Source organism: Crocodylus siamensis, chromosome 3, assembly GCF_052110815.1.
Source record: "Crocodylus siamensis isolate JL-2025a chromosome 3, ASM5211081v1, whole genome shotgun sequence".
NCBI lineage: Eukaryota > Metazoa > Chordata > Crocodylia > Crocodylidae > Crocodylus > Crocodylus siamensis.
The window spans coordinates 2,115,748-2,139,234 of NC_143397.1; the positions used below are offsets into that span (position 1 = coordinate 2,115,748).

At 58.1% G+C, this 23,487-nt stretch overlaps 1 long non-coding RNA gene across 1 annotated transcript; it reads right to left on the minus strand.

Moving 5' to 3' along the window:
- Nucleotides 1-14,164: 14,164 nt before the first annotated feature.
- On the minus strand, nucleotides 14,165-19,770 carry LOC149867904 (uncharacterized). The gene is made up of 3 exons (XR_016441139.1): nucleotides 19,645-19,770; nucleotides 15,201-15,374; nucleotides 14,165-14,291 (listed from the first exon to the last, which is right to left on the minus strand). It is a non-coding gene; the product is annotated as an uncharacterized LOC149867904 (long non-coding RNA).
- Between the last annotated feature and the right edge of the window lie 3,717 nt (nucleotides 19,771-23,487).

The following is a 23,487-nucleotide window of genomic DNA, read 5'->3' on the forward strand; positions in this document are numbered from 1 at the left end:
GCTGCCAGCAGAGACTGCCCCCTCCACCAGCAGGCATCCACCCACCGACCACCCCGCAGCCAGGTACCTGACGCTTGAACTGGTGCCGGTCAGGGATGTTCACTGGAGGGGCCTGGACGCTGGAGGCGGAGATGCAGCTAACCCGTCGGGGAGAAAAGGCTTCTGCTGCTGCCAGGTAAGGGAGTGTCTCCCGCCACTCAGCTCCAAGGAGGCAATGGCTGAATGCCTCTGGGGACATGCTGTGCTGCTTTAGGTGGGCTGGGCTGGCAGCGGAGGGCGGTGACCGGATGTTTCTGCAGGCGGGAGAGGGAGCGTGGCACGCGTGGCCGATGGAGGCGGTGACCTACGGGACAGCGACGTGGCGGCTCGCTGCATTCCACAGCCGCGTCCGCCGGGTCCCCTCCCTGCAATGCCAGCCTCTGAGTAGTCATTAATGGAGGAAGTATTTCTCTGTGGGTTCAGGAAACGAGACACACCTGCCGCCCTGCTCTGCACCATTGCCAGGGCAGCAATATCCACGAGGGACAAGGAGAGGCAGTTGGAGGCAAAGCCCCCAGGCCCTATCAGTCTGAGCTGGGGAAAATCCCTTCCTGACCTAAAATTTGCAGCAAGGGACGTTTAGGGTAGATACTAGGAGGAAAATCTTGCAGGGAGGGTGGTGAAGCACCGGAGCAGGCTCCCCAGAGCAGTGGTGGAGTCTCCATCCTCGGAGGTGTTGAAGACCCGGGTGAAGAAAGCCCTGGCTGGGTGATGTAGCTGGGGCTGGTCCTGCTTGGAGCAGGGGCTGGACTAGATGTGACCTCCTGAGGCCCCTTCAACCCTCAGTATCTCTGAGTCTATGATTATAATACCCGTAGGGGTATCCGCCCGCTCCAGCTAAACTCCCACTTCTTGCTGTGATCACTGTCCAATGCATCCTCTGGGGCCGGGGTCTCAAGGGATGGCCTAGTTGCTCATTGTAAGTTGCTGTTCATTAAAGGCCGCTGACCTCTGCTTGCGAGGGAGGAGACCCCTCCCCTGCAGAAGCCGCCAGCGCAGAGGGTCCCAGACAGGTGCTGTAGCACATTGGGGTGCCTCGAGGTCCTTGCAGGGTGCTGCACAATGCTGACACTAAGGTGGGCAAGCACAATTCGCAAGGTAAGCCAAGAGATTTCCAGTAGGAATCCGGCGTGCTACAGCCATCCTGCCCTGCCGCGGGCCGGCCGAGTTTTCTGCAAGAAGAGAATCACTCTGTTATTTTCCTATGGTCAAAAAAGCCGTGAAAATGAAGAGCTGATATTTTCCGAGGGGGCCTTGGGTCTCTTGAGGGATGCCTGGAGTCTAAAAATGTTGAGAACCACCGCACTTCTGCATTCACCCTTTCCCTGGCCCCAGAGGCCACTGCTGGAAGCCTCCCAGCTTAGGGTTTCCAGACTCGTCCCAGGCAGAGATCGAGTTTCCTTTCAGATCCCTCCCAGGAATACCAAGGATTGCAATCCCCAAGTGGCCAGCTCTGATGGCCACACCAGCGACACCCCTGCCCAGCACAGAGGGGAGCGGATGCTACCTTCTGCCAGCCCCTGGTGCAAGCCCGCCCAGGCAGAGCACGAGCACCGGGTGCAGTTCAGCCCTGCGCGGGGGCCTGACCCCAAACCCCACCGACCAAGTCATAGGGGGCAGGGAGGTCACATCCAGTCCGGTCCTGTGCCTCAGGCAGCATCCGCCACGTCTAACCCTAGAATCGCAGCTGGGCAAGTGCCCTGACCACGAGGCCCTGTCCATTTCTGCCACTCTCACCACTTCTTGCTCCTTGCCAGGGGCTGGGGAGGGAGGGAAAGAGGCTGAGATAAGCATGGCACGGCTATAGATAGTTGCTAGGCTGAGGCAGACCTTTGCACTAGGTTTTTTTTAAGTACAGTGCACTTGATAGCAGCGCAGTCATGATTATAAACAGGTACCGTGTTTTTTCATTCCTGTCCAGCCGGGCCCTGGTAAAGAGGGGTATATTTGGATCATGCATGTAGGGATTGCCTTATTCATACAGTCACAGCTAGCTTTCACCGTGTGACGGTCTCCAAGGGCTCTCCATATGTTACTGAGCCCTCAGTGCAGCTTGCTGGGTAAGGCCACTCACCCCCCAGTTTGCAGATGGTGCGGGGCAGAGGGGGCTGCGGCACAGAGAACCGAATATCTTCTGTAAGCTGTCTGCAACAAGGCCTGTAATGTCTGCAGTAAAACTCAGACCCAAGTCCGTGCTTTAACCATTGCAACCTCCTTCCCCTTCTTTGCTTGGGAGGGGGGAGGCAGCTGATGCTGGGGGTTGATTTTGCATCTGTAGGATATGAGTAACTCTCCCAAATCCTGATGGTCCCTTTGTGACATGTTTATGGAGCATTGCTCAGAGCCGGAAGCATCAATATTTCCCTTGTGTTGTGAGTCACTGTGATACAAAACCACCACTTATGATGATAAATTGTCCGTCCATCAGCCTAGCGTGCTAATTACTAGGCTAACGAGGCACCAATGGAGAAATTCCTCTTCCTGTCTCCGGAGCCTTTGCTGCGTGCCATGGCATCTCCACTCGGGGTTGCACGAGCGGCGGGTACATTTTCCTGTTGATCTTCCTGCGTTTGCAGTGAATGACAGGGACGGAGCCGGCAGAGCACACCGTGGCACCGATCGACGCGCACGTTTGCCGCGGGTGGCATCGCCTGGCTCTTTATGCCGAAACAATGCACGCAAGGACGCCCACCCGGAGAGTGCCGCCTTTGCGTAGCCCCACCAGGCTGCCGCGCTCCCCGCTCTCTGTTCAGAGCCGTCAGGGTGTTGCAGGGGCTTTTGGGGACAGGGGCGTGCACGGGGAGGATGCTTTGAAACAGGACAGGCAAGGGCAGAGCTGTGATTAGGGAATCACCTGACTCCAAGCAGGCAGCTCGGAGCTGCAGACCTGCCGGCTACGCCCTGCCACCCCCTTATGCCAAGCTGGAAAGACACCAAGGGTTTTCCACGTTAGCCACCCGAAAATTGCCTGCGGCAGCTGGCTCAGGTGTGCCGAGATCCCAGCTGTCGGCATTGAGAGGCCAAGCCGTAAACCTCCCGTCTGCCTCGCTTTCCTCTGACACCTGAAACGCCCGAGAGACCCGTAGCCCGAATCGGTTCAGGAGCTCTGCCAGGCGGGCCTGGCTCGCGGGGACGGGTGAGCTGATTCATAGCCCGGCTCCGTGCCTCCCGCCAGCAAGAATCGCTCGGGTGCGGGCTCCTGTTGGGGTAAAGCCTCCGCCTTGCCCCTGTCGGCGCTGAATACCGATCGCCAGAGTCACCCCGGTACGACCGAGGGCCAGCCGCCTCCGTCAGCCTGCGGATGCTCGTCTCGTCGGCGCTTCCTTGGCTGCCGCAGCATCGCGCCTCAACTGCTGGCACGAGGACCCGGGGCCAACGCTAGCGACTTTCCTCCGTCATCCAGGAGCGACCGCCGGCGTGACTCACCGCGGAGCGTCGCCGCCGCGCGGCACCTACGTCCCCGCGTGCCTCGGGAGCCCCGATCCCTGCGCGTGACCCCGGGGCAGGTAACCTGGGCTGGGAGGCTTTGCAGGAAGGGCCTTTATTAGCCACGGTAATCTCATAGCTGCTGCAAGCCCCGGATCAGATAAGTGCGTGCCACGCGCTCACCCCGAGAGAGACGACCCGCAGAAATGCTGGGGAAAGCGAGGCCTTATGACCCGGTTTTGCAGCTGAGGAGCGTGACGTGTCCCCAAGCATGTGGGATTCGCCCGCAGAGCTTCCTAGCAAGGCCTGGTGGACCCAGGGCTCGCGCCTCGGCCCCTACCCTGCCGGGCAGCCCTCCTTCACAGGCCGCAGGACAGGGGTGTCTCCTGCTCCAAGATCTGCAGCACCGTGGTGGAGGGATCGAAGCCATCCGCTGCAAAAAAGAGGAGGGAAGGGGGATACTCCCTGTACAGCCCTGGCAGGATTGTTATGAGGGTGCTGGACTAATCACCCTGCCCTCGGTGTCCTACCTGGGCGACGCTTGTCTCACCCGCCTGCCTGACCCCACACCCCAGCCCTACCGGCGTCTTCAGACGCCATCCCGCACAAGCGCATGCAAGCTGTCGCCTGCCTGTAGCTCGGGGACCGGCCCCTTCCCCTTGGCGGGGGTATCTGGAAGGGGGTCGTATCCATCCCGGGGCCAGCAGCCTACATCGTCCAGGCCGTTTTGTCCTCCCGGAGGCTCCTGTGCCCGACTGTCCAGTCCCTCAGGTAGCCAGCTCCGGCGGTGCTGGGGCCAGGAGGCGCTATTAGCCCTAATGACTAATTATTCCACGCTCGGCTGGGAGCGCAGGGAAGCTGGCCACTCGCTCCGCGCCAGCTCTGTGCTGTGCACCTGCGGGGGCGGCGTTAACGAGCCTTGTCCTCGTCTCAACCTGAACACTTCCTTTCCTGGCAGCGTCTGTGCTGCCAGCTGGTCTAGTTTGCTTCTTTTTTTTTTCTTGCCTCAATTATCGAGCAGCTCCCAGGCTCCGGCGGTAGCAGGGATCTCACCACCCGGAGAAGGATCCCCGGGCAGGGCCCTCCCTTTCCACTGGCCTTCTCAGCTGGCTTTGCGACCCCCGTGGCGGGCGAGCAGGCGGGCAGAGCGGCCGCACGCGTCCGTGGGTGGCAGGAGGGAACGGGGGGAAGAGGCATTCTCCTTGCACACCAGCATGCCCAGGCTGAGCCTTGCTGGCTTCATGTCAAATCCGAGTTCCCGTGATTCTGGCAAAGCCGGGACCCAGACCTGCATTTGGGTATTATTCCTTCCCGTTGCAGGAAAAGCCAGGGGTGCTGTCTGAGCTCAGCGTCGTATGCACATAGCTATGGGCAGTACCCCTCTGGACAGGCAAGACAGGCCGAGGAGGGGAGGAGGAACATCCTGACTCACAGCGGCTAAAGCCCAGAGGTTAAGGGATGTGTCCAAGGTGACACAGGGAACCAGAGGCAGAGCTGGGGAGGGACTTCAGAGCTAGGAGCTGTAGTGTGCCCCGTGGCCAGGTGAAACCTGCCTGATTTCAGCCTCCAGCCATCAGTCCTTTCTCTCCCTTTCTCCACCTGCTGAAGGAGTGCTTCCCTACCCTACATTTTCCCTCCAGGAAAGTACGTGTGCATTGCAATCAGGCCACTTCTCAATGTTCACAGTGACAAACCCAGCAGATTGAGCTCTTTGGAAGCATTTTCTCCAGTCCTCAGATAACTTGTGCAGCTCTTAGCTACTACCCCCTCCTTCCTTTTTCAACATCCTTTTAAAACCGTGGGCATCTAGAGCGGATGCCATATTCCCAGATGGAGCTCACTGGGGTCACGCAGCAACCCCCCGCCTTCACATTAGTCCTGGCTTGTGTCGCCATCCTCATTAGCTCTTTTGGCTACAGCACCACATCGGGAGCTCTTGTCCAGACCCATCCTTCGCAGTCACTGCTTTCCAGGACGCAGTCCGTGTCCTTTGAGATGGATGAAAATGTGGTTTTCAGACCCAGTGTGCTCCCTGCAAGCACCCAGCCCTCTTCAGCACCGGGGAGGCCACATCTGGAGTCCCGTGTCCAGGTGTGGGCAGGATGTGGGCTCAATGGAGACAGTCCAGTGGAAAGCAGTGAAGGGGGGGGGCACATGATGTATGAGGAGAGGAGGAGGGAAATGGGCTGATTGAGTCTGCAGAAGAGAAGACCGAGGGGGATTGAACAGCAGCCGTCACCTCCCTGCAGGGGGGCTGCAAAGAGGACGGAGCTGGACTGGTCTCAGTGGGGGCAGACGGCAGGACAAGGAGCAGTGGGCTCAAGCTGCAGCCAGGGAAGTTGAGGTTGGATATTAGGAAGAAATTTCTTATGATGAGGGTAGTAAAGCACGGCAACAGGTTTACCCAGAGAGGTGGTGCAGTCTCCATCCCTGGAGGCTTTGAAGCCCCGGCAAAGCCCTGGCTGGGATGACGGAGCTGGGGCTGGTCCTGCTTGGAGCAGGGGTTGGACTGGATGTGATTTCCTGAGCTCCCTCCCGCCCTCCTTGTCTGCGATGCTAGGATTCATTATTTACCATTCCACCCACCTTGGTGTTGTCCCCCAGTTTTAGGTGTGGTTTTATAATTACTTGCAGGTCATTAATGAAAATGAGGACGAGCTGAGACCTGATCTTTGTAGAGCCTCAGTAGAAACACCGGCTGTGATGATGATTCCTCATGGACAGCGACTTTCTGAGGTCTGCCGCTTCGCGAGTTTTTCATGCATTTCCTGTCTGCCCAATTGATATTACGCAGCCCTGATTTCTTAATCAATAGCATGCACTGCTACGTCAGCAAAAGTCTGCTTGCTCCAAGCAGTTACTTTTCTCAACCACATTTGTAATGTCTTCAAACAATGAAATCAGGTTTGCGGAACAAGACCAATTTTCCTTAAACTGGTGTGAACCGACATTGCTTCTCTCCCCATCCTTTTTTTTTCTGTACTGAAGCCTGAATCAGCTTCTCCCGTCCTTTTGTCTGAGACGGATGCCAGTTACCTGAAGTCACCCTGTTTCGAGTTCACCTTGGGAGGCAGAAGCTTTCTTATGACCTTCAGTGTCTGTCTCTGCACAAGCTCATCTGCTGTGTGTGTCACACGTTGCTCTCCCCAGAGCGGCGAGCCAAGGCAGTGCTCTGAGACGAGTCGTCGGTGAGCGGGGGGCACGCTTTTATTTATTGATTAGCATCTCTTAGAGGCTCATCACCCTGGTATCTGGGCAGCTCCAGTTCAGGGGAGCTTCTTAGCTCTAACTCTGCATAGAAAACCACCACTAAGACTGGTGGACGACACCAAGGTGTCACCCTTACTCACCAAGACCGGCTCCCAGTATCTCCCAGTCCCGGGGGGCCCCGGCAGTGTGACCCCTCGTCACACAGCCTCAGCAGCTCTGCCAAGTTAGAGCTAAGAAGCTCCCCTGGACTGGCGCCGGGCCCCTTATCCATCCTCTTGGCCATTGCTGCATGGAGGGGGTCAGAGGGACCCCTTCCACCAGGTGCCCCAGCCGGAGCAATGCCTCCCTGTGGGTCACCCTGATCAGTGCTGAGCACCCACGGGTCTTGGGATGTCCTTGGGTGTGTTGACGGGTTCTCACATCGGCCTGGGCAGCTGCAAGCTCTTCTAGGGTAACAGGGACCCGTGCCCTGTGGAGGGTGACATTTTCCCCTGGAGGCATCAGGCAGCGGCAAGGCGAGCTTGTAAAGGGCTTCTTAACATGCGATTTGCAGCTCCCCTGTTGCAATCACAGCCCATCAGGGCTCATCCTGGCCTCTGGAGATACAGCACTGCTGCTTCTCCCAAGCTAGATCCTAAAGGTACCTTAAGGGTGTGAACGGCCTTAAGGGCGGACATTGTGCTCCCTGGTCCTGGAGCCGGCTTCTGATGTCAGAATTTGCTAAATCTAACTTGACTGCAGGGAAATCAGACCTGACCTCACCCCACTGGGCCAGCTCTGCCGGTGTCTTGGTTGCCACCAGACCAGACTCCTTTGTAGTCGCTTTTATAACCCCTAGCCAGAGCCGAGGCTGCAAAGCCCAGAGCCGCCCGAGAGCAGCTGGTGCCTTCAGAGCACCTGGTGAGGCTTATCCCTCGCTTCACAGCCGGGGAATCGGAGGAACGGAGAGGGCGAGTGACCAGCCCAGCTCGGGACCGCCGGGAGCAGCACGCCTCGCCTCCCCGGCCTCAGTCCACAAGGCCTCCGTGGGCTGGCAGGTGGCCGGGGGAGAGGAGCTAGCCGGCGACCAGGGTCCGGATACCTCGGGGACGAGGTGAATGACCTCGACGAGCTGGTTTGAACAGAAAAGTTACCGAGGACGCCGAAGTCTGCCAGCTCTTTGTTTTCTCCTAATGGCTGGGTTTGAGACACTGGCTGCTGCTGCCAGGAGCTGAATAGGGAATTCTGTTTGAATGCTCCTTGAACAAAAGGCCAACGCTATTCCTCTCGATAAGCAACTGCTTCATTAAAGAAGCATTTGCTTATTGTAGGTTAGGCAGCTTTGATGCTGAAAACGCAGCTACAATCCCTGTTCAGTTCGCCAGCTGCTGGATCCACATCTGCAGCACTTTGAGGGTTTAATTACCATAATCATATTCTGTCACACACGGAGCATAACTGCGAGTGCCGAGAGCCCCTTCTGGGCCGATGGAAATGAAAAGGTGTTCCAAGTATCGCTCACGAGCTCCTTTTCTTAGAATTGAAATAAAGGCCTCGGATGTGACCGCGGCTGGTCCCCGACTCCCAGGTTATTGCTGCTCTCCTTCTGAATAAAAAGCAGGCTGGTTGCCTCAGATGGACTGTGGTACAGCTTCTTCCCAGCGTGCCTGGGTACCACAGTGCTGGAGGAGGTTACTGGAGGGCAGAGAATAAAACAAACTTCAGAAAAAAGGACAAACTAAGAAGCCTGCAGGCAAGGGCCCGCGGAGGACCTGGTGGCAGCTGAGGGTGGGGAGAAAGGGGAGGGATGTGCAGAAGGGACACCAGGCGCTGGTACACGTGACAAAAATTGCTGCCCCCCCGAGATGGACAATCCTTTCATGTGTGCCCAGCGCTGTCAGCGTCCCTGATGACATGCAGCAGGGAGCACGATGCAGAGGGTACGTCTGAACTCAGACCTGGCTCACGTGCAGCCACGGGGCGCTGCAGCATGGCCCTGTTGTAGGCAGATGCCCTCGGAGGCCGCAGAGCCCACCAGCCCCCGGCACATGGATGGCAGGTGAAGAAATCCCCAACGCACCTGCTCAGTTGTGCAGTGCTAGGCAAAGGTGAAGTCCCTGCATGGCCACCAGCTGATGTCTTGGAAGAGCCTTAGAGCTGGCCTTCTGCCGCAACAACAGAGACCAAAGATTTCACCTCCCTCTCCCCCCGCCGTACGCGTGTGCACCCCCCCAGAGGAGCCCGCCTCGCCTAGGGAAGGGCAGCATCCCACAGCCACCTTGCTCCATGCATGCCCTTCCACACAGGCAGAAGTGCTGGCAGCTGACCTTGCATAACTCGATGCCGTTGGGAAGTTTCCAGCCAAGGCGCGGGTGGGAGGAGAGGGGATGCTTTCACAGGCAGCTTCTGGAGGATGAAAAAAGAAATTGTTCCAGGAAAGGAAATTAGCTGGATCCGCTTCTGTCTCACTCCGGGCACACAAGTGTAGGTATGTGCATGCACGCGTCTGCACAGTTTAGATGTGTACGCATGTTTACCCGCATATGAATACACAGGTATAGGTGTGTGCATACAGATCTATATACATACATATGTTACATCGCTTTCTATAGCATATCTATGTATATCTATGCGTATATCTGTATCTATAGCTAAGTCAACACCTGTGTTGCTATATGCTGGCTTAAGATGGTGGTTAGCTCCTGAGAGGTTAACAGCCTGCTATTTACAGCAGAAGTTATTCCGGTCACTCAAGTAGCAGAGGCCCGTGATGGTGAACTTGCACTTGGTCACTGGGACGGCTCTTCTGCAGAGCAGCTTGGGCAGACAGGCCTGCCGTGACCCCTGCATTTGGACCTGCCTGTCTGGATTAGGGGAGAGCCCTTGAGCAGAGCTCCCTTGGCTCTGCCTCCAGAGTGCTACTAAAGGACAGGGACCTTTTGCTACCTGCCTGTTCGGCCGGGGGACGGGAAGCGCTAGGCTGGCATTGCTGCGCGCGCCGCACGCCAGCTGTCATGCCAGTAACATGACTCCATGCAGCTGGGAGGCTGCCAGCTGAGGGGGCGGTGGGAGGAGAGGGGATGTTTTCCCAGGCAGCTCATGGAGGCATAAAAAATAGAAATTATTCTAGGAAAGGAAATGAGCTGAATCCACTTGTCTCCCTGTTCAGAGCAGCAGCCTGTCCTGCACCCAAACAGAGTTATACGAGGACACTCCCGACGCGGCCGGGCCAGGGCAAGGAGCCGTCAGCTGGAAAACCCACACGCGGAGGCTTGCTGTATGGAGAGGGTCTTTTCTTCCGCCTCTTCCTCTCAGTGTGAAGTATGGGTGCTGGATCCACTTGTGCGTCACGTCCATGTGCGCGTGCGGAAAAGGCGTGTGTACATGCTTGTTAGGTTTCCCTGAAGGGAACTGACTTTGGAGAGGCGAAGGGAGGCCTGCGGGCATTGCCTTCGGACAGAGGCTGTGGACCAGCATAGGTGTCTGCATGATGATGATCGCGTTTACCTGGGAGATGCGCCCCTCCTACAATGCACAGCAAATCGCCGGAGGAGTGGTCCAAATGTACAATAACTGAGGACGATCCAAAGGGCGCTTGCATTTGAAAGATGCGTTTCATTGCCTATCCATTTCCCACTTTCACATGACTTGACTTTTTCTTCCTGTTGGCCCTGGTGCATGGGGTTTTGCTTGTTGCACATAGAAACCAGAGAGAAGTGGAGCTGAAAGAGAGCTCCAGCGGTCACATCTCATCCAACCCCCGCCTGGGGCAGGAGCAGCCCTGTGCAAACCAGCCCAGGCAAACCCATTGTCCAGCCTCTGAACAACACAACACGGTCACCCTGGCACAGCCCCAGGGAAAGCAGCGGGACCACCGTGGGCCAACGTCCTCTGGCTGCAAAGGCTGTTAATAGACGCACAAGAGATCCCAGGCGGAGGAGGGGGGCAAAACCCCTCCCCAGTCCATACCAATCTGACTAGGGGGCAAAACCCCTTCCTGACTGCAAATGCAACATCAGTCTGAGCCTGAGCGGGGGGGTGAGACCCTCCAGCCAGGCCCCGGTGGGGTTGGTCCTAGCAAGAGCATTGGCCCAGCCAGGGGCACGTGCCCCCATCCCCAGCCTGGGCTGCAGCAGCACCCAGTGTCTTTGGGGGAGGCTTCAAAACCCCCCTGACACATGGAGCAGAAAGACAGGGAGGAGGCACCCAGAAGCCAGAGGCATTGCAGGGACGCACCCCGCAAAGCTCAGAAACCTGGCTGCAGCTCAGCTTTGCCCTGGTGGGGCTGGCCCCGCACCCCTCCTCCCGGGGAGACGTAGCACCACTCCTTGAGCCCAGACTCTCCCCGCTCTGGGGCGAGAAGCCCAGAGGGGCTGCAGGACCCGGTGCGCGCAGCTGGGGAGGGGGATCCTCCGGTGGTGTCAGCGCTCCCCTCTTCTTAGCACACTCTTGGGGTGAGCTGGGGACAAAAGACTGCAAAATGTTAGGCTGGTTCTGGGCCTCGACATGCCATTTTTAGCCTTGTACTTCAAGACCCCTCCCCTGCAAGCCTCACTTTCCCCCTGTGCAAGCAGAGGAGCAGAGGAGCAGGTCCCCTGCTAGGAGAGTCAGGGGTCTTCCTCGTTATGGGGAGGGAAGGGATGTGTCCTTTCCTGATGTGTCCTCAGGAGAGGACGTTCTCTTGCCTGCGTCTGGGCCGCCAGGTCCCGCTGCACCCGAGAGCTCTCGCTGGGCTGTCGGACAAACCACCGCCCCGCTCAGCCTCTGCCCCGAGCCCTGGCTCCGTCTGCTTTGTGGGCAGGATGGGGTGGCCGAACAAAGGGCAAGAGAGTCAGTGGGAATACGGTTGGGAAAGCCAACAGGGATGGAGATGGGGGGACCTGCAAGGCGCAGCTGGCGGGGGTGGTTTAGCTTTGCTGGTGGGACGCGTGGGTTTATATTGGTCCAGGTGTTTGCGTGTTTAGAGCGGTATATCGGCATGAATACGAGCAGCGGGATAGACAGGGGAAGCTGGCTGCGCCCAGGGATTTGCTACCACCAGCAATGCTCTACTCTGCCCTTGCCTCACTGGCACGTGTGTGCACGTTTGGGAGAGTGCACACGCCTCCTGGCACACGCTGTGGGTGCCTGCTTAGGGATGGGCTACCTGAAGAAGACCAGGACCTCAAGGAACCAACTGCAGAAATACTGCCCATCGGGGGGCTTTTCTTACTGGAGGAAAGGGGGGATTGCACATCCATGTGAGTGCATTAATGAGCTTTTTGCGGAGGGAGCTGCGGAAGAAATTCACTGCCTGCTGGAAAACACCACGCCAACATCAGCAAGGATGAGATACCTCTTGGTGGGTGCATGGGAGTGCATGTGCAGGGATGTGGTGGGGGGCATCCCATTTGCACGCGGGGACAGGGCATCGGGAGGCAATCACAACGCTCACCAGCAGAGGAGCGTGTGGACGTGTGTGTACGTATATGCGCGTGGACATGTGCACGCACACATGCGCGCGGACATGCCCAGGCCTCGCAAGGCATGTGTTTGCCCCCGGCATGGGCGCCTGGGGGCGGGAGCCTCCCGGAGAAGTTTAATGAATGAGCAGATTCGCTCCTGCAGCGCGAGCTGTGGCCCGGTTGGGAGGAAGGCGTGTAGCTAGCTATCTGGGTGTGTGGGCGCAACTGCGCGTATGCGCGTGGGTTTGTGTCTGCGTGTGAATGTGGGTAGGGAGGGGGTTCGGGAGATGTTTGCCACGTCAGGGAATTCACTTCAGGGTCTCTCTCGCCCCCACAGCGCTCGCTCCCTTGTCTGCACGGTGCCTGGTACAGAACAGTGTTGTATAACTTCCGACACCCCCGCCCGGATGTCCTCCCACGGGGAGACGAGCCTTGCTCCCTCCGCAGGGATCGGCAGCGAGTCCTGCCAGATGGAGGGATGACAGTCCCCTCCGAGACGGGGTGGGGGGCCAGTTGAAACGCCCCCCTCCCCAGGAACAGCCCTGGCTCGCTTCCTCCCCAGCAGAAAGGCTTGTTGCCAGGCACTGGCACTGCCGGAGCACGCAGCATCCCTGCCTCTTTCCGGCTGTAGGGTCGACAGCACGAGGAGGCGTTAGAGACCCCAGTGCGGGGGCTGCTGGCTGCCTGCACAGCTGTGCTCCAGCTGTTCAAAGAGGGCTCCCTAGACTGGGCGAGGGGCCAGGATGGCCACTGGCCATATTATAGCCAGACAAATCCCGGGCATCTTAGGGCAATCCAATGTATCCCCTCTTCCATGACTCCCCCTGAATGAAGGTGGGTGTTTGTATCAAGAGTCATTCAGAAATCAGGCTGTGGTTTGCTTTATGCTCTGTACCATCTTCTGCCATAAGGATTTTGGACTGTTGTGGATGTTATAGCTGGGGCTGGGAGAGGGTTGGACTAGGTGTGACCTCCTGACATCCCGTCACACCCTTCGTTGTCTATGATCCTGTGAGTTGATAGCAGCCTTCAGCTCTCTGCCGGGGGGCTGCAAAGAGGAGGGAGCGGGGCTGTTCTCAGTGGGGGCAGATGGCAGGACAAGGAGCAATGGGCTCAAGCTGCAGCAAGGGAAGTTGAGGTTGGATATTAGGAAAAACTCTCCCGAGGAGGGTGGTGAAGCACTGGAGCAGGCTTCCCGTAGAGGTGCAGTCTCCATCCTTGGAAGTTGTTAGGACCCGGGTAGACAAAGCCTTGACTGACATGATGTAGTTGGGGCTGGTCCCGCTCTAAGAGGGGGCTGGACTGGCTGACTCCTGAAGTCCCTTCCAGATCCTCATTTTCTATGATTTTATGACTGTGGTCAGAAGGGGCAGTTGTTGCAGGGAGGGACAACAAGGCAGAGGAGATGCCGGCTTGCTTGTCTTACCTAAGAAGAGGGAGGACATACCCTGATCCCCCAACTCCAGTTTGCAGGGCAGGAAGCCAAGGAGGAGCACTGGGGCCATAAAAGCACAGGAGCTGGCATTCACTGGCTCAGGCTGTAAGCCACCGGCGGGCAGAGAGAGGAGGCTGGATGGGAGAGTGGCTTGCATCTGATGAGGGGTTTTTCCCCCTTTTCCTCTCCTCCTTGCAGCCTCCAGCATTGGAGGTCTAGGAAGCTCTGACCATTAGCCGTGCCCCTCGCTCCCATGCCCATTCAGGTCCTGAGGCAGAAAGACCATTTGGAGGTGATTTGCTACCCTGGCACAAGACCATCTGCGCTCTCTGTTAGGAACAGGCAGTTTGCAATCTCTGTCTCGGAAGGATTTTGGCAACCCCCGGAGACGCGAGCGTGTAGCTTTAAAGCTGCGGTGCCCAGCCCAGCACTGCTTTCCGGTCCTGCCCCTCGCACAGACATCCTGCCCCCTGCCGAGACCAGCCCCCGTGCCCCCATCACCCCAACACCTACAGCCTGGGGGTGCGCCGCCGAACACCTGCGCCGCTCAGCGTTCCCGGCACGACACCACCTACTACTCACATTTCTCCGATTGCCTCATAGGTGGTGGAAGGCACAACACTGACATTCACTACTCATGTCCTTGGCACAACCATTCACACTGCCGCAGGAGCCCAGGCAACAGCCTCGCCGCCGGCTGCCAGCGCCTCTCCCTCCTGGCACACCTGAGCGGCTCTCTCTTGCGCAGGAAGGTTTCTCTGGAGGAGGAGAGGTATGCATAGGTGGACAGACACAGGTTTCTGCTATAGTTTGCACAGGTCACATCCAGGGGAGAGCACAGAAGCCCTAGAAACCCAAGTGACCGGCGCATCACGGAGCCGCAGGCAAGCAGCTGGCAAGGACTCTGCAAGGTTTGGTCTCCGTGGCCTCTCTGCTGTGAAATGCCCCTAAAACCTGGACTGAGCCCCCTGACTCACTTCCCCCACTGAGTAGCCTGGAGGGTGGGGACAACTTGTGGCCTCTGATTGAGACGGTCAGTTCTCCTAGCTTTCTGAGCTAAGCCACCCAAGACGGGGCGGTAGTTAGGGATGCGAGTGGATGGTTGCCACACTAGAAAGGGTCCGGCAGCAGAAGGGGTCAGGCAGGGGACAGGGACCCTCCATCCCGTAGGCCAGCAGCAGGAAGGGCCCGGGGGCAAGCGACCTCTTCCCTCGGGGGGGCACGGGGCATCTCGCTGGGAGCAGCAGCCCTCCCCCCGGGACTCACAGAGGCCTGCAAGAGCATCTCCAGATCCGAAACGAAGACCTGGCATTTGCTTTCTCCTTTAGCAGAAGCCGTTGCCATGCCGTTGCAGACGTTGCCATGGCATCCCCGCTGTTGCCATGCCACCCTCGCTGTTGCCATGCTACGCAGCGCGTGTCAGCACGGGGCATTAGGTTAACGTGATGGGTGGAGACCTTCGTACATTCAGCACAGAGCATGAAGGCCAGAAGGGATTAGCTGAGTATCTGATCTGACCTCCTGAATATCGCCGTCCTGTGCAACGCCCAGCCCAACAGCTGGCGTTTGGGGTGGGCACCCCTTCCAGACGGCACCCGGCCTTGACCCCCGTGTCACGAGATGGAAAAGCTCCAACCTCCCATGAGTTTGTCCCCATGCTTACTCACCCTCGCTATTAAAAACCGGTGACTTCCTCCATAGCCATTGCTTCTTCGAAACCTTGCGACGAGCCCTTGCCAGCGGCTCCGTGAGATACCGGTACACTTGGGTTTATAGGGCTGTCGTGCTCTCACCTGGATTGGATCTGTGCAAACTACAGCAAACAAACGGTGTCTTGTCACCTATACATAAGACAAAAAAAACACCCTTTAGCAGCCAGTATTTTCTCCATAGTCTATTTATGGACTGAAATAAAAGTCACCTTTCGGTGGTCTTTTTCCAGCTCTAGCGGACCGAGCTCTCAAGTCTCTCCCTGCACGCAATTTTTTCTAGTTCTCAAAGCACTTTTGGTGGCTCCGACCTGCACTTTCTCCAGTACTCCAGCAGGTTTTTTTAAATGCTCTGAGCAGAGGGTGACCTCCTAAAGTCCCTTCCAAACCTCATTTTCTATGATCCTAATTTCTATGAAATATGGACATGGTAACTCCAATATCAGCCTCACCCAGGTTGTATCTGGAGGCAATATCACCCTGCCCCCCACTTCTAGGCCTTGCTCCCTTCCTTACAGATCCAAGGATGGCATTAGTACTTTGCTACCGCATCCCATTGGGAGCTCCACAAACTTTATTCATTTACTTCGAGATCACTGGGGAAAGTGCTGATGAGTGCCAGAGTCCGCAGCCCTTCATGGGAACATCCCCCAGTGACAAAAGCCCGTGCTGTCAGCCAGCCAGTTCTTAATCCACCTAAGCTGCACTTTATTGACCTCAGTAACAGCTAGTTGTTTGAATTGCATGATCCCGTGGTCCTCCATGAAGCCTCTTACAAAAACCTGTGGCATCCCCCTCAGTTATCTCCATCAACCAAATTTGCAGACTCATCAGATAACTAAATCAGATGTGTATGGCAAGGCCTGGTTACAATAAGACTGTGTTCCTATTCTATAATTTGATTAGACTGCTTTTCCATTCCTTTCTTTGGACTGAAGTCATCCTGACTGTCCTTTGGAGGATTGGTATAGTATAGCATGGTCCCAGTCATGTGGAATTTCCTTGATACTCCAGTTTTTACTTATACCAATAGCAGTAGGCCAGAGGCCTCCTTAGCCGGCTCTTTTAAAACTCTTTACAAAACATTTAACTGTAGTAGATGCTTCGTAGTTTATCATTCTTCTGGGACACATGAACGCCATCCTGCTTCCAACCAAATTCAGAATGAAAATATTCATAGATTTCATAGACATTAGGGCTGGAAGGGACCTCGGGAGATCATCGAGTCCAGCCCGCAAGATCATCGAGTCCAGCTTCTACCATTTCTGCACCGCTGTTAGCAAAGTTCCTGTCCCCATTTGCTAATCGGCACATACCCATTACAGAATTGTTTTTGTTCCTAATACGCAGAAAAGTTTCTTGTCATGTCCTGACGTTTTAAACGCGTTTTTTGCTTTCATTATCACCTCTCTGTGCACCCTGGCTTCTCATTTACACTGACTGCAATCTATTTCACAGGTTTTTTTGGCTGTTTGAATCGCTGTCTTTGCTTCACCTCTGAACTCAAAAGTTTTCAAACCAAAGTTTTCCTCTTTCTTGATTGTGAGTCACCTCATTGCCTGGACTGGTGGGTCACGGTACTCAGCATACGCCCCTGCAGCTCATACCAGGGGAGTTAGAGCCTGCTGGGCCTTCTCACTCTTTGCACCGCTTGCTCTGCTGGATGTTGCTAAAGAAGGGAAAATTGAGCTGCCAACAGAAGCATCTCGAGCATCAGAGGACATATCAGCTCCCTCCTGCTGTTTCTAGCATGTGCCTGAGGTGCTCTCTTGGGCTGGGAAGATGAAAGGAAACATTAGAAAGAGCCTGCAGCCTGGTGTGTACAATTATAGACAGTGAGGTTGGAAGGGATCTCAGGAGGTCACATCTAGTCCAACCCCTGCTCCAGGCAGGACCAGCCCCAACTACATCATCCCAGCCAAGGCTGGTCTAGCCGGGTCTTCAACACCTCCAAGGATGGAGACTGCACCATCTCTGGGGAGCTGATTTCACCACCGTCCTAGTGAGTAAGTTTTTCCTAATATCCAACCTCAGCTTCCCTTGCTGCAGCTTGAGCCCATTGCTCCTTGTCCTGTATCTGCCCCCACTGAGACCAGCCCAGCTCCATCCTCTTTGCAGCCCCCCAGCAGGGAGGTGAAGGCTGCTGTTCAATCCCCCTCGGTCTTCTCTTCTGCAGACTCCATCAGCCCATTCCCTGAGCCTCTCCTCACCAGTCTTTTCCCCCAACCATTTTTGTTGCCCTCCACTGGACTCTCTCCCATGTGTCCACATCCTGTCTGTAGTGGGGGGCCCACAGCTGGACACAGGACTCCAGATGTGGCCTCCCCGGTGCCGAATAGAGGGGAAGAATCGCTGCCCTTGATCGCAGTGCTCCTACCGATGCTTCTGCCTGTGCAGCCTGCATTGTTCACACCACTTAGCTTTAGCCACATTTTTAGAAATGGTCCTTGGCTTTGGGACCCGCTGCCCCGGGCAGCCCCTTGTCTGCACTCACCAAAGCTGAACCACCCTGAACTGGAGCGGTTTCTGACTGCCATGGCTTACGTGACTGGGCAAGGCCTCAGAAAGAAGCCAGTTGGCAGGGCCAGGGCTAGATCTTCAGGCTAAGTTGACACCAGGTTCCCCCCACGCCAGCCCTGAGGGACAGCACCGGTTCAGGGGCTGGAGCTGCTTTTGTCAGCCATGGCCCGTCCCCCCACAAAGCACGAGGAGACTCAAAGGCTGGAAGGAAATGCAAGACCAGTGCATCCCAGTGACTGGCAGATGCTAGATGCATGAACCCACAAGCCCGGGAAGAGACTGGGCTGCGGTCTGAGGGGTTTTTTGACACCAGGCATAAAGCAGGAGGTTAACTGGGTCGCAGCAGTGTGTGAGTGTGTATGCACACACACGTGCATTTGCGTCTGCGTGTCCACGCTGCCCCCGAAACAGCCAGAACAAGCACTCTGCATATCCGCGGAAAAGCCTAGTAAGAGCATTTAGGGTAGCGCTGGGCTGAAAGAGGCTGGGAGCTGCGACCAAAAAGCAGGCTGCAAACAAAGGAGCAGCTGCTCGCTGTTTGATTCTTGCTGAGTTCGGGGAAACGGCACTTTGTCCAAATAAACAGCCTCACGCCGAATAAATACCGATGCCGGCACCAACCTGGGGGACGCCCGTATCAACCCAGGGCTCAGCTTGGAGTGGGTAACTATATCCTCTGGAAACACTCAACATCCCAGCTTCCGGCTGGGACGGAGCAGCCACTTACAGCTCTGGTACCAAGTGACACCGCAGCTGCTGGGAGCAGGGCCGAATTCAGCCCGAGACAACCCTGCACCCCCCTGCACCCGCAGGACAACAGCCTGGGACCGCCCGGGCCACCTTCCTGCCTGCACCGCTGCTGCAAAGCTCCTTCAGCGCCCGCCAGCCTTTCCCAGCCGTGACCTGCACCCAGATCTGCAGCTTGTTCGGCAGCCCCCGAAGTGCAGCCCCTGGGAGAGGAAACAGGGGCACAGAAATAGCTCCCACAAACATCATGCCCAAGTCTAGCAGGCGATGCTCTTTATTCCCATGACCTTGGGCCTCAGTGACTTGGGGAGCGGTGGATAATGCTTCCACCCCGGTGCGCTAGGACGCTCCTGCCAGGGGCCTGGCGGGGGAGCCTGCTCTCCACTAGGACGCTCCTCGCTGCAGGGGCGTTCAGTGGTCGTTGTCCCAGCTCGCTGCAGGCGCCGAGGAGGGGTGGGCAGCCACGAGTCCGCAGGGGCATTGCAAAGGGCTGAGCTTCGGGAAGGGCAGTTAAACCCACCCTTTGCAGGCTGTAGGCCCCATCCCACCACCATCCATGCCCGGGCAATGCTCTGGCATTGATCATCCTTTCAAGGGGAGGTAGAGGGCTATAAAGGGACCCCGAAGCAAGCACCCAGGGCATGGGAGCATTGGAAGGATGGGCGGTGGGGGAGAAGCATCTGGCTGTGCTGGGATACCAGACGCCTGGCTTGCCGTAAGCAGCTCCTGGGATCCCCAAGGCTGGAGGCAGTTCACAGCCTGACGTCAGCACCCGGAGAGCTACAAAATCGATGGCTCCGTGTCTCCCGAGGGCTGACACCCACCCGCTACCGTGCGCCGGCTGCCGCGAGCGCTGCCGCGAGTCTCTGCAAGCTCGCGGCCTGCGGCTTGTCTGCCCACGGGAAGCCCAGCGAAGCAGAGTCCTCCCACCCGGGAAGGTGGACGAGAGGCAAGGCGACCGCTCCACGCTGACTCGAACAGGCTCGGAGCCGGCAGAGCTGGGCAGGACGGGTCCCCTTGCTCCCCCAGCCTGTCCCTCTGGGGTACGCCGGTGGCCCCGTGCAAGCGAGCCCAGCGGTGCCCGGGGGGACCACACACCACAGGTGCACGTGGGGCCTGGCGCCGTCATTCATACCTGGGTAAAGCAAGGGCCAGGTGGGAGGAGGCACTGCCAGCTCAGGTCCCTCTGCCCACATCTTCCCTTTATTCATGTCATTACAATCCTCCACCTTCCGCCCCCACGCTCCAGCCTAAATAATTCCTCCTCTGCCTGGCTGTTTACACTCTCCATATTTGCAGACTGCTATCATGTCCCTCCCTTAGTCATCGCTTAGCCAAGCTAGACGGATATAGCTCTTAGTAGCTCCTTATAAATCAATCACTCCAGCCCCCAGATCGTTTTGCGGCTTGTCTCTGCCTCTCTTTTGGGTAACAAGGTGCCCAGAGCTGAACACGAAGGGACGGATCCTGTTACTCCAGCGCCTCTGACACGGTGTCGGCCTCACAAAGAGGTCTCCCAGGGGGTGGAGGAAGGCTAATCCCACCCCAGTCCAGACCAGTCTGGGCAGGGGGAAAATCCCAGGGTTGGTCTGATCCTGAGCTCCCCAGGCTGGCTGGAGTTGGCCTGGTTACGGTATTAGGCTGTGGCTATTCTCTGCTTCCCAGGGGCCATTTGGGGCTGTGGTCAGCGGCTTGTAACATAAAGCAGCCCTGAGGCCACTCCAGCTTGCGGAGGGCCAGACTCCCTCTTTCGTGCGCTTCAACCCGTGATCGCCCACTTCAGCCGCGCCTCAAACGCAGGGAGCATGAGAGCATCGGGCTTGCTGATCCAAGCGCACCACCCTGGGTAGAAAGGGCCCCGGGACGTGGCACCTCTGAAGAAAGAGCCCACGCGTGGCACTGGGGCTTGGGGGATGGCTGTGACTGAACTCCAGCCCCTTGGGGCTGGTCAGGTCATTTGGGAGCCCTGGTTCCCCTCTCCCTCCTCTGGCGAGCCTAGACTGTCTTCCACTTGGTCTGACCGGGCATACGCCAGGGCTGCATGTCTCGTGTGCCAGCAAGGGCGACAGCGTGTCCCACGAGGGTGTCCAAAAGCACCGTGTGTCCCAAGGCCCTGGCTACGCTACAGAGCATGCAGGCGGTGCACACATCCCACTGGGTCTGGTGGAGGACATGCGCTCAGCAGCTGCCCGTGTGCTCAGACCCAGCAAGGACCTGGCTGTGCAGCGTCTGGTTGCGTGACTATAGGTGCACGTGTCAGTGTGGACACTGAACCCGGAGATGGGTGTGTGCATGTGGATGCGTGTGTGCATGCCTGCTCCGGAGTGGGGTGGGATCAGCCCTGTGCAAACTAGCCCAGGCGCATCCGTTGTCCCCCAGACACAGCACCAAGCATCACCCCCGACTCTGCTGCAGGGAGAGCAGGGGGGCCACGGCCACCAACGTCCTGCTGCTGCAAAGGGGCTCATGTGCACCCGAGAGACTCCAAGCAGAGGCTGTGCCCCCGCTGCAGAGCAAGGCAAACCCCTCCTGTGCAGACCAATATGGGGCAAATCCCTTCCTGCCCCCAGTGCAGCATTGGACTGAGGCTGAGAGCAGGGGCAAGACCCGACTATGCACTATTCAAGCCCGTCCTGATCACTGTGGAGGGGATGGAGCCTGGGATGGACTGGGTAGCAATGCCCCAGGCTGCGCAGTTGCCCCACGTGCTGCGTGGCTGGGAGCTGCCTCCCCCCAGGGGCGTGCGGGCAGAGGTCAGGAAGCTGAATTTGGGCTGCGATGCGGGGTCCCAGCTGGCCAGACCCCTCGGCCATGGCCATGCAGAGAAAGGCAGTGAGGATGTTGAGTGCTACGGAGGGGCTTGCACACGAGCAGAGACTAACGAGGCCAGGCCTGGTCAGCTTAGACAAGAGGTGCTGGAGGGGGGGCCAGGAGAAGAGTTTACGACATACTAAATGAGAAAGTTTCTTACTGACCCTCTCTCATCGGGCAAGAATGAGGGGGCACCACATGAAACCAGTGGCGGGCAGTTCTCCTCCAGCGTGGCATGAAAGGGTGGGACTCGTAGCCACCAGATGTGCTGGGAGCTGCGCGTGCATGCAGATTCACCCAGGGACAGGACACGTGCCTGGAGGAAAGGGGTGTCAGCAGCTACGGAGCAGGCGGTGAGGGCATCAGAGCCCCCGAGACCCTCGGTACTGCAGGCTGCAAAGGGCAGAGGAACAAGGGAAACCCCTGCTCAGACCCACTTGCCTTCCCTTCCCACCTCCGCTCCCTGCCGCCCGGTGACACGAGATGGGCAAGACGGACGAGCGTCTGGCCCGGTGCACGGCACCTCTCCTGCTGGTATGCCACGGGGTGGGGTCCCCAGGCCTTCACGGAGGGGCGAGCGCCCGCGTGGTCCCGGGCCGAGGCGCGGCGGTGCTGGCGGCGCGCAGGCAGAGGGGAGCGCGGCGCGCGGGGAGCAGAAGGAGGTGTCTGGCAGCGCGGCGCTGTGTCAGGCCGGCGAGGACGGGGAGCGCGTGGGAGGCGGAAGCTGGCGGCACAGACAGCGCCGTGGGAGAGCGGTGCTGGAACGCCGCGCGTGGGCCTCCTCCGCGCCCCATCCCACCCGCCTCCCGGGCCGGCCCCGGCTCCCTGCTGCCCACCCGGTTTCGGCTGCCAGGGACAGGGCCGCGTCGTTTCCGGGTGGGCGCTGGTGAATGGCTCTGCGCGGGGTATTGTGCCTGCGCCAGCTGGGGCCTGGCCGGGCTTTGTCCCCTCCACGGGAGCCTGCAGAGCTTTTGTGAGCGTCCTGGGCCTGCGCGGACTTGGTGGCTTTGCAGTTCCCCATCTCAGCCCAAGCCGCTGCACAGCGGTCGTGGAGATCCTGGAGCAGTGGGCTCACATCGAATCCAAGCCCAGCCCTGTGCAAACCCACCGAGCGGTGCAATACAGGCGCCCCCGACACAGCACCAAGCATCACCCCGACCCTGCCCCCGGGACAGCAGGGGGGCTGCGGCCGCCAGCATCCTGCTGCTGCAAAGGGGTGCATAGATGCTGAAGCTGCACCCCGCTGCGGAGGAAGGCAAACCACCTCCAGTCCAGACCAGTCTGAGCAGGGGGGAAATCCCTTCCTAACCCCAATGCAGTGTTGGTCTGACCCTGAGTGGAGGGGCAAGACCCTCCAGCCAGTGCCCTGCGGGGTTGTTGCCATCTCCATCCCCAGCCTGGGATGCAGCACCCAGCGCCTCGGGGGGAGGCTTCAAAACCCACTGACACATGGAGCAGAAAGGGGGGAAGAGGGCAACCAGCAGAGCCCAGCAGCCTGGGAAATGCCACAGCAGAGCACGGGCCTTGCCACACCAAATCATCCCCGACCGGTGGCTGCCCAACCTCTCCTTGACGCCTCCAGCAACGGCGAGCCCGCGCTCGCAGAGGAGGCTGGCTCAGCGTGGCACCCACCGACCTGCCCAGGGAGGTGGTGATGCCTACAATTTCAAATTTTTAGTATCGTCATGCGTATTTAGTGCTTATTAATCAATAGATTCAATACAAGTGTGGCTAACTGGCATGCTAGAAAGCAAAATCAGGCTCTCACGGCCCCGCAGGGGAGCAGCTCTGCAGTTCTTACACATGCCAGAGACAAAAGGGGGACATTGGCCTGGGGACAATGCTTGCAGGAGCAGATGAAGCACTGCAAGCCATCTCCCGGGCTGGGAGCTGTCAACAGCACCTCACAGGCACAGGTTGGCTGGCTGGGCCTGGCCAAGTCACTCCTGCTCCCGGCTGCCTCAGTTTCCCCACCTGGAAAGTAGGGATAATGGGTGCTGGCCCAGCGGTCAAGGGAGCACAGAGAAGAAATCAGGGAGCCACAGGGCTGGGCACGGGCTCTCTGGGATAGAAACACATGCGTCCAGCTGCACACTGAGCTGTTCTAGCAGCACCCCGTGGTACATGAGCTTGACCCTGTGTGCATGCAAATGCACCTGGCGTGGAT